This window comes from Crocuta crocuta, unplaced genomic scaffold, assembly GCF_008692635.1.
Source record: "Crocuta crocuta isolate KB4526 unplaced genomic scaffold, BGI_CrCroc_1.0 scaffold471, whole genome shotgun sequence".
In the NCBI taxonomy this organism is placed as follows: domain Eukaryota; kingdom Metazoa; phylum Chordata; class Mammalia; order Carnivora; family Hyaenidae; genus Crocuta; species Crocuta crocuta.
The window spans coordinates 408,987-419,401 of NW_027533285.1; the positions used below are offsets into that span (position 1 = coordinate 408,987).

The 10,415-nt window shown below is 37.4% G+C and overlaps 1 long non-coding RNA gene across 1 annotated transcript in view; it reads left to right on the plus strand.

The window, feature by feature from the left end:
• The window catches only part of LOC144218269 (uncharacterized), a 146,729-nt gene extending 136,890 nt beyond the window's left edge, over positions 1-9,839 (plus strand). The window contains exon 3 of the long non-coding RNA XR_013331093.1: positions 9,702-9,839. This is a non-coding gene — a long non-coding RNA (uncharacterized LOC144218269). The remainder of the gene's footprint in view (positions 1-9,701) is intronic.
• Positions 9,840-10,415: the final 576 nt, after the last annotated feature.

The window sequence follows — 10,415 nt, forward strand, 5'->3', positions numbered from 1 at the left end:
TAACTTTCAATAACATAATAGTTCTCCATCCCCTCACTTTCAATCTGAAAGTGTCCTCAAGTTGAAAATGAGTCTACTGTAGACAGCAAATAGATGGATATTTTTCAAATCCATTCTGATACCCTATGTCTTTTGATTGGAGGATTTAGTACATTTACATTCAGTGTTATTGTTGAAAAATATGGGCTTAGAGTTATTGTGTTCTCTGTAGGATTCATGCTTGTAGTGATTCTCTGGAACTTTGTATTCATTGCAACATTTCCCTCATAGAGTCCCTCTAAGGATCTCTTGTAGGGCTGGTTTAGTGGTGATGAATTCCTTCATTTATTGTATGTTTGGGAAAACCTTTATCTCTCCTTCTATTCCGAATGACAGGCCTAATAGATAAAGGATTCTTGGCTGCATAATTTTCTTGTTCATCACATTGAAGATTTTCTGCCATTCCTTTCTGGCATGCCATGTTTTGGTAGATAGGTCTGCTACTACCCTTACATGTCTCAGCTTTGTATGTTAAGGCCTGTTTATCCCTCACTGCTATCAGAATTCTCTCTTTATCCTTGTATTTTGCCAGTTTCAATATGATATGTCTTGCAGAAGATCGATTCAAGTTACATGTGAAGGGAGCTCTCTATGCCTCTTGGAATTCAATGTCTGTTTCCTTCAAGTTACATGTGAAGGGAGTTCTATATGCTTCTTGGAATTCAATGTCTGTTTCCTTCCCCAGGTTGGGGAAGTTCTCAGCATATGATTTGTTCAAGTACCCCTTCAGCCTCTTTCTTTCTTTCTTTCTTTCTTTCTTTCTTTCTTTCTTTCTTTCTTTCTTTCTTTCTTTCTTTCTTTCTTTTCTTTTCTTTCTTTCTTTCTTCCTTTCTCCTCCCCCTCCTCCTCCTTCTTCTTTTTCTTCTTCTTCTTCTATTCCTATGATATGGATATTGTTCTGTTTGATTGTATCACTCAATTCTCGAATTCTCCTTTCATGTTCCTGGATCATTTTATCTCTCTTTTTCTCACCTTCCTCTTTTTCCATAATTTTGTCTTCTAATTCACCTCTTCTCCCCTTGGCCCTTTCAATTAGCATTGTGGCTACCTCTATTTTAGTTTGCATCTCATTTATAGCATTTTTTAACTCATCATGACTATTTTTAAGATCCTTGATCTCTGTAGCAATGGAGTCTCTGATGTCTTCTGCTTCTTTCAAGCCCAGCGATTAATTTTATGACTATTATATCTGTTTTGTTTATATCTGTTTTGATCAATTCTTTAGCTGTCATTTCTTCCTGGAATTTCTTTTGAAGATAATTCTTCTGTTTCATCATTTTAGCTAGTTTTTGGTCCCTTGTAAGTTTTAAAAGCTTTTTTTATGTGCTCTTCACTTGCAAGTACTATTTTATTAAAGTACAAATATTAATATATTTCTGTGTTCTTCACCTGCAAGGGGGTTCATACACTGTCCAGGGCTTGGCCATTCAGGAGATGTTTTTTGGAGAGTGTTTTTTTCTCCATCATTGTGACTTTGGTTATTTTATTTCCCTACTCGTAGTGATGTTTTGAACCTTCCACCAGATGTGTTTTCGTTTGTTCTTTGAAGTAGCCTTGAAAAGGAAAACACACAAACAGGAAACAGAAACATGCAAACGCACAAATAAAACAAACAAGCAAACAGACAAAAGCAAAAAACACACAAAAAAACAAAAGACAATCTGAAAACATAAAACCAGGAACACTAGCTACAAGTAAAGAACAGAGTGGAGGCGGTGCTGATGAAAAAGCATATAGAAAGAGAAATGAAAGGGGTGGAGAGAAAGAGAAAATGAACATTGACCAGGCAGAGAGATGAAAAGGCTTAATCCAGAGAGGGAGAAAGGAGCATATGGAAGGAGGCAAGGAAATAGAAACGAAGACAAAGTTACCCAGAGAAACTATATGGCCTGATAATTTCAGAGAGAGTGAAAGGAAAGAAAAGAAGGGGGTGTATAGCATGCATCAAGAGAATGGGTTAAATATGTCTGTTTAAGCAAACCAATAACCAGGGTAACCAGCCTAGAGGTGGGAAGAGATAAGGAGAAAAGGGAGAGTATATCTAAATAACAAGAATTGACCTAGAGTTAATCCAGGCAATGCTGCAGTTTTGGGTCCACAGCATCTATCCAGCTCCAGTAGATAAGCAGCTCCCCAGCTAGGGGGGAGGGGGAACATAGTTTGGTGTAGGCAGCTCCTGCCTCCACTGTAGGCCCTGCTGACCAATCCCTGTGACAGGCCTTAGTGGTTGTTACAGGACTTAGTGGTTGTTGGGAGAAAAATGACAACTCCCCAGCCCCTTTCTCACGGACCAGGTGTCCCAAATCACTCCTTTGGATAAATTTTCACTGTGCTTTGGGTGCAGGCGAGGCGGGATGTTTTGCTCCACCATCTCTTATGTCCCATGCTTAGCTGAGTTTTAAACTCTCATTCCATGTGAATTAATGATGCCGCCTGATATGTGATCCCGTGGCTGTACTGCAGCACTTGAGGGGAAGGGACTGGTTCCTTCTGTTGCAGACTGTGCCCCTGACATACCACCAAACCCGGAGGTGACTCCCCTCTTCCCCAGGTGTGCAAACAGAGCAGCCAGCCCCAGTCCGAAGAAAGCCCTGCAGTTAGAGATGGTATCTCTCTCTGAAATCCCTGCAGTTAGAGATGGGATGATGGGATCTCTCTCTGTCCTGGTTGGAGTTTTTTTTCTTGTCCAGATACAGTCCTATGCTTCCCCAGCTGCTCTTTCTCTTCCCTTTGTCTCTATGCAGAAGGGGATCTCTCCTCTCCGTGCCTCCGCAGCCATTTTATCTCCCCCAGTTCACAATCACGCATCTATGGGGCCATCTGGTTTTCCCATTTTCTTCCTGGGAGACTCCATCTCTTTTCCTCGCAGACTCTTGGGGTTTAAAGTCCTTTGGCTTGGGGTTTAAACTCTTTTTTGTTTGAGAGATGCGGGAAGTATGGATCCCCCTACTTCTCTGTGATGTTGGCCAGGAATTGCCCAAATTCTTAAAATGGAGGAAGTATCCATTAGAGAAACTTCATGCTATTCCACATAGGAATGTTTTCTTTGGAGACATCTCATTATTATTTTGTAAAAACAGTCATCCTGTGATTTTGATAACAGTATATGCAGAATATCTTAGAATTATTAATAAGAACATTAACTATAAACCATCTTGAAGCCTGACATGGAGTTTGAATCTGAAAAGATGTGAAGGTATATAATATGTATACTGGGCTGGGGTATTGGACACTATTTCATTTTGGCCTTTAATTGGGAAAGGAAACACTTGATTTACTCTATGGTTGGCATGAGAGCCTATGTTTGATTAGATGTTGATAAAAGATATATGGGTCTAGGGTCAAAATTTAAGCACCTTTAGAGAAGCAATTGAGATACCCACATGATGAGATACATTAAAAAATGCACAAAACAATTGATTTTAGGAGAAGAATTTCAAAACACCTATTAATGTGATTTGAAATAAATTACATTTTTAAAAAAGTTTGTATTGAAATCTTTCCCTTCTGAGAGTGTGTAGCAACTTAGACAAACTCTAGCATTGAAATGTAAAGAATTAAGATATATCAGTTCATACTTGATCAGTTCTTCAGGCTACACACTAAGAGAGCTCTACTACTTCTTAGCATATGAGCCAGAATTGATTTTTCTCTGGGAACTAATGCCAAGAGTTTCAAGCAAATCATATTAGTAATATTTTTAAAAGATTGTTGTGAAGTGCTTCCAAATGGGAAAGATTTAAAACATTATAACTAAACCCAGGTGTACATTTATACAATAATTTTTTTTATCATAATGAAGGGAAATAAAAATCACTGAAACTGGTAGTTAGCCATAAAATTCCTGTTAGTTTTTACATAATTATCTTGCTTTCCACTATTTTGCAAGATATATTTAATATCAATGATTCAGAATTTCATGGATTTGTATTTTATCTTTGACCTTGCATACTTTCTATTTATAACCCATGATGAAATCACAAAATTTCAGGAATCTGAAAAAGGAGGCCCCTTGATAATTCAGAAGATATTACTAAAGTGTCTATCTACTGGTCTGTCCCCCAATCTATTCTCTATCCTTTATCTCTCATTATTTAGGGAGGCACTGAACTTACAGAGTAGACCTGAAAATTCTGTCAAAATCTGTCTTCAGCCTTGGCTTGGGTCTCAACTTTTAGAAGACCAAATTTATTGTCATTTCTGGCATTCCTGACTTCTTTGATCAATGATATTGTTATTGATCATCGTACTTAATATGATTGATAATGTCTATATACAAATATCATGTTTATTGTTTTTTAATATATATATATATTTTTTTAATTTAAATAGGCTCCATGTCCCTCTCATGACCTTGAATCAAGAGTTGCATGCTGTACTGACTGAGCCAGACAGGCTCCCCTCATGTTTATTGTTAATATCTGAATGTTTACTTTCAGTAAAAGTGACATTCAAACATGTAAGTTGGAGTAAAACAATATCTTTATGTGCTTTATAAGTTGAAATTACAAAGGCCAGTTAAAGTATAAGTGCATATTTATAATTGCACAAGGAAAATGCTTTAATAATTAATGATTATTGTATAGAGACCATTGGCCATTGGCCTTTCATTCTTTGGTCCAGTTTTTATCAATATGAAAGTAGTCATTTTATGCTTGTATTTTTCTCTCAGTTGGTTCTGAATCTGCAGATGTTTTAAATTTTTTTGATTGAGTAAAAAGCTACAGGGCAGATGAGATGTATTTGTTGGCCCCTCAAAACATAAACTCCATGAACTGTTTGAAACAGATTTCTGGGGATGCCTTGATCTGTTATTTTGGTTTTTATTCTCCTTATATCATGGGATTTATATTCATAAAATAAGCTGTCATTTGCCTGAGCTTATTTAAGTAAGTTTCTGTTGCTTGCACCTAAACATGACATACTAGGCCAAGTACCTTTTATTTCACAAAACAACTATAGTTTTTCAAGAACTCTATAAATATGTTTGACTCATTGGTAATGAGAAATGTGATTTGTAATAAAATCAAAAGAACAGTAAAAGCTGAAACAGTGAAGTAATTTTTCTAGGGTTAGAAAAGGAGCCTAGAAAAGGAGCTGAAAATGGGCTCTGAAAAAGAGGTATATTTTGACATCTATCACTGGCTATGTGTGTGAGTTCACAGATTAATATTTTCCTCTTCTCAATGTAGAATCCAGGGTACCATGACTACACTTGAACTACCTTTAGAGTGCTGTGGCCATGCACCTATCTTAAAGTTGGTGGCCCTCAGTGCTTAAGGATTATAGGAACAGGTTTTAGCAGGAGACTTTTAGGCGTGATGTCTTAATTTCTTTCACTTGGCTTAAAAATTTTGTTTATGTAGTTATTTACAATTTTATTACTATTATCACATAACAAATTAACCAAAAGCTTTGTAGTTGAAAACAATGTATGTGTATTATTTCACACAATTTCTTTTTTTAATGTTTATTTCTTTTTGAGAGAGAGAGAGAGAGAGAGAGAGAGAGACCTTGGTGGGGGAGGGACAAAGAAAGAGAGAGACACAGAATCCAAAGCAAGCTCCAGGCTGTGAGCTGTCAGCTCAAAGCTCAACGCGGGGCTTTAACCCACCAATCGGGAGATCATGACATGAGCTGAAGTCGGGCGCTTAACCAATTGAGACACCCAGGCGCCCCTATCTCACATTGTTTCTGAGGGTCAGGAATTCAGGAGTGGCTTAGCTGAATGGTTCAGTCTCGGGGTTTCTCATAAGGTTGCAGTAAGATGTTGACTGAGAAGTTCTCTGAATGCTTCACTGGGACTTCAGGATTCACTTCCAATGTGGTTCATCCAAATGCCTTGCATGTTAGTGCTGGTTGTTGGCAGGTGGCCTTAGTTCTTTCCCACATGGAACTTTCTCCGTAGGGCTACTTGGGTTTCTTCATGACATGGGGGCAGGTTTACTCCAGAGTGAGTGATCCAAGAAAAGGCAAGTTGGAAACTGCAACGTTGTGACCTAACTTTGCATAAAAATCTTAATCTATTTACATAATAGCAATAATTGCAGGAATTTAAAAGCTTAAATATGGGCTTTAATGTTATTTTGTTACTCCAGATGTCTTTATTTCAAATGGTGAAGAACTGGCAAGTTCTAAAATTAACTTTTATTTATTTATTGGATCAATCTAGGATTTCTATTTCAAAGTATCATAAGATAATGTAGCCAGTCAGTCTTGTAAAGGAAAATGCTGAGAGTCAGGTAGTGATTTTTTTTTCTTAACTTGGTTATAACTAGTAACATTTTGGGAAGGGCCAGAAATAGCACTTTTACCCCCCCCCCCACTCCTCACTTCTGGGTTTGGAACCAAGTGAGAGATAAGGCACAGGAGATTTTTCAAGTAGAAATTAGAGTGCCAGATATAATGCTGAAGGAGCATACTGGAGGCAGAGCTTTAGACTTATGGCCAAATGGGCTTGATTATAAATGTAGCTACTCACTTCCAGGCACAGCTGGACAGCTACAGTCCCCTTCAACTTACCACATGGACAAGATTCCCTTCAAGTGCAGATAGAGAGACCTGAAAGACATAAGGGACAGCTGAGCTGAGCTGGCTCAATTTTCTCCCAAACTCATTAATTTGATAATTCAGCTTCTCTCTCAAGAACAGGAGTGAGTGAGGGCTGGGTCAGAGAGCACCTATGTGGATCAGGTGCTACTTGTGGGGAAAAGAAAGGTATTTCAAAGAATCTATACTAATGATAGCAGGTCATCATTAATCCTGCAATTAGTTAGTGCACCATGATTGTGAGGTTAGCACAGATCTAAATACGACAGATAATAAGGGTAACAGAAAGCATTCTAGCCCATGAAACAGTAGCTGGTCAGACAGATAATACACACACATGAAAATATACATATCTGGATATGATCTTACTGTTAAAAAAAATCAGTAGTTACAAGCTGTAAGTTCTCTGGTATAGAAGAAGAAATGATCACTACATACTTCAGGAGGTCTTTTCACATAAACACTTTTTCCTGCCTGATTAAGTATGAAAACTGTGGTAAAAAGAGGTCTGTTTTTCATAAGTGATGGTCAGCAATGCTCTACATTAACTTTGTCTTTTTATTCTGATTATTTGATATATGGGGCCTCGCTGAGGGACTGCCCCTCCTAGGGTTAGCTAATTCTTAGAGATAGTACACAACTATCTAGGGAGTATGTCTTTCCTACCCTATGCCTACTGTGCCCCACAGCTCACTGAAATTATTCACTCTAGTAAATCCCAAGCCTATATGCACCCTGACTTGTATATTCCTTCCCTGTGGAAAACCCAGTAAAGGCTCTTGCCCATGTTTCACCTTTGCACCTCCTGTCTCTTGACCGATCCTGGTGATTACCAGTGTGGTCCTGGATGGCATTGCATGTCCTCTAAGAAACTGTGAGTAATAAACTATCTTTTCAGTGGCCATTATCTCTTGATCTTTGGCCTCACTGTACCCAAATAATAATAAAACCAACATTTAAAAACACACCCTTCTCTTCCTGCCTTAGAACACAGTTTGTGTGTTTGAGGGTTAATGTTTAAATGTATTTTCATTACTAACAAGAAGATTTCTGACGTACTGAATGTGAGGGTTGGGATATTCTGAAGTATTTTAGATAGACTTGATATTCATATGTAATCTACCTTTCTTTCATAGACTTTCCTATTTAACATTGTCTCCTTAAATATACCCACTGTTTGTTTTTTCAATATTTTTTTTATATTTAGAAAATGTAAATTCACATGGGTTGTAAGAAGCAATGCAGATGGATCCCATGCACCCATCACCAAAATTACCCCAAAATGGTGACATTTTGAAAAATTAAAGCACAATATCACAGCCAGGAAATTGACATTGGTATAATCCACAGATCTTACTCAGATTTCACTGTTTTACATGCACTCTTTTGTGTGTGTGCATTTGCGTGTAAATTTCTGTGACCTTCCCACTATCAGGATAGAGAGCAAGGAGTAGTTTTATCAAAATGATTCATTGTGCTAACATTTTAGAGCCACAGCCAAATTTCACCCCTCTTTTCCCTAAGTTTTGGCAACCACTAACTTGTTCTCCATCTCTGTAATTTTATTATTTCAAGATATTATATAAATGGAATAATACTCTAGTACTTGACCTTTTGAGGATTATTTATTTAACATATTTCCCTTGAGATTCATCCAAACTGTTGTGTATACAAATATTTTGTTCCTTTTTATTGCTGAATAGTATTTCATGGTATGGAAGTACCATACCATGGCAATCCTACAACCATTGAAGAACATCTGAGTTGTTTCTAGGTTTTTTTTAAACATATATTTGGCATCTATATATGTCACTAACCCACATTATTGCCTCAAACTTGCCACTGTTACAGTTTTATTATTATTCTTGTCTTCTATGTCTGCTGTAACATTCTTCTGTTCCTATAAACATCTTTGGTCACTTTAAAGAAAGAATTTTTTTCTATAATCAGAGGACAAATTCCTCTTTAACCTTGAAATAAGTATTTTCTTTGAGCTTCATTCCTCGGGATAATTATTCACTTTCTCTTTGTTTCATTTCCCCTTCCCTATATGAAGCTATCAAGTTTCTATCTTTAATGTCGAAAAGGTTAGTGTGATCATCTTTATTTACACAATCTGAGAAGAAAAAGGTTATATAAATTATTTAGATATATAGGTGTGAGTTAGCTCTCTCCCCCAAGTAGAGGGTAAGTTATAAAAAATCAAATATAACTCTCTCAGCTGCCTGCCACCTTGCCTGGACCAAACTCTTTTCCTGGTAATACTTAATTCCCAGAATCCTGTCTTTCCAGGGATCTGGTATCAGACTTTGTTCAGGCACAAACCACTTAGAGTTGGCAGACATACTAGATTATTAATTATCAACTAACTACTCAAGAAAGAATTAGCTGAACCTGCATAGGATTGGACTTGTAACTCAATTAAGATATTAATTAGACTTGGTGAAGTTCAGGCAGAGGCCACACACATTCTCTCTTCAGGCTAAAAGTTTGCCTTTATTGTAGTCTCAGTGCTTAATATATCTTATTTATGGGGTGCCTGGCTCAGTCGGTTGAGTGTCTAACTTTTTATTTCAGTTCAAGTCATTATCTCACAGTTTGTGGGATTGAGTTGTGTCAGGCTCTGTGCTTACAGTGCAAGGCCTGCTTGGAATTTTCTCTCTCTCTCTCTCTCTGTCTCTTTCTGTCTCTGTCTCTCTCTCTCTTTCTCTAAATAAATAAACAAACATTAAAAAATATATGTTTCCTTTTCATTCAGCCAAGTGCCAAAAAGGACTACTTGTATATTTAGAGTCATCACCCTAGATGTTTTGGAAATTCAGACTTGGAATTCCAAGTAGGCCTACCTCTTAATAAAGACAGAATGTTTCAGGCTGAAATATTACTGTCTGAACACCCTGGTTCCATTAGCCATAGTTTGGATGGAAATTTAAGCCTTTCTTCTGAGTTTGTGGCCTGTTGCCCAGCAAGATCACTCTGGGGGTGTGAGTTATACTAGGAATCTGATTTCTAAATTTTCCCCAGGTATTTTGATGATCAGACAGGTTTGAAGAACCTGTACTAGGTGGAATTGCAGAAAAGACTCTTCTAAGTCTTTATCTACTCCTACACAGAATTTGGGATATAATTGAATTGAAGAGCCTTGATGGTAAAGCTGAAGATCTTGAAATTACTGAAGGTGGATGTCTCAGAAGGAAACTTGGTGACACTGCTTATGGACCTGTGCTGGATCACGGACTCTGATGCAGGACAAGCATGAACTTGGTAACTGCTTAGCCTCTGTCAGCCTCTGTGGGGGAGGTTAGAATGTATGCTCTCTTAGGTCACTTCTAGATCTGTAGCCTTTTTGGGACAAATCTTCCTTGTATAGATCAAGTAAGGATAATCTGACTCTGGAACCCTGGGAGACTGAGTAGAGGAAAGGATTCTCTCTCTCTCTCTATTCCTCAGCTCTCTCCAAAAAAAAGGAGATAAAAATAAAAAGTAATAACTCATATATCGATTAAGAAAAAAAGAGAGTTCTCATTGTTCTATCATTAACTATAATCCTCAACTACAACCATATGGTGACTCCCACCAGAGAAAAGGTGGCAACAGTTCTCCCATGTCCTCTATAAAGATAATGCAAATATCCACATAGCAGGGAGAGTATATTTAACTAAGGGAGAGAAACTCTTGCAAGCTAGATTTCTGAAGAGCTAATATGTTCTGTACTAGGCTAGTACATACCTCAGAACATCAAATATGAAAAATGTACTGAAGCTTAGAGTGGAATTATGCATTAAATAAAATGAAAGTTCCAAGTAACCAGCTTGTTTACCTTTTGA